Here is a 326-nt window from a genome sequence, read left to right as displayed (position 1 = left end):
GTTCGACCGTTAAGATAACTGGCTTAATTGCCTCGTTCGCTGTGGTTCGCTCCCGGAGAGGCGAAATTGAAGACGACGAAGTTAGACGCTAACGAGCTTTGCGATCGGTTTCCTGCGTTTCCTGGCGAATTTTAGTTCTATATTCTAGAGTTGGGTCTCGTCATTGGATATATCTATCCTCCACTTTGATCTTGCATGTGTGTGGTTTCTTTTCTTTTCTTTTCTTTTTCTTTTGGCAAGACTATATGTTTCTTTTTAACTTGAGAAACTACTGCACGATTAATTCGTTAAACAAATTTGTACGCCGAGACGCGACAATTGGCGAA

Source organism: Bombus impatiens, unplaced genomic scaffold (assembly GCF_000188095.3).
Source record: "Bombus impatiens unplaced genomic scaffold, BIMP_2.2 scf_4013, whole genome shotgun sequence".
Lineage (NCBI taxonomy): Eukaryota > Metazoa > Arthropoda > Insecta > Hymenoptera > Apidae > Bombus > Bombus impatiens.
This window is presented reverse-complemented; position numbering follows the sequence as displayed.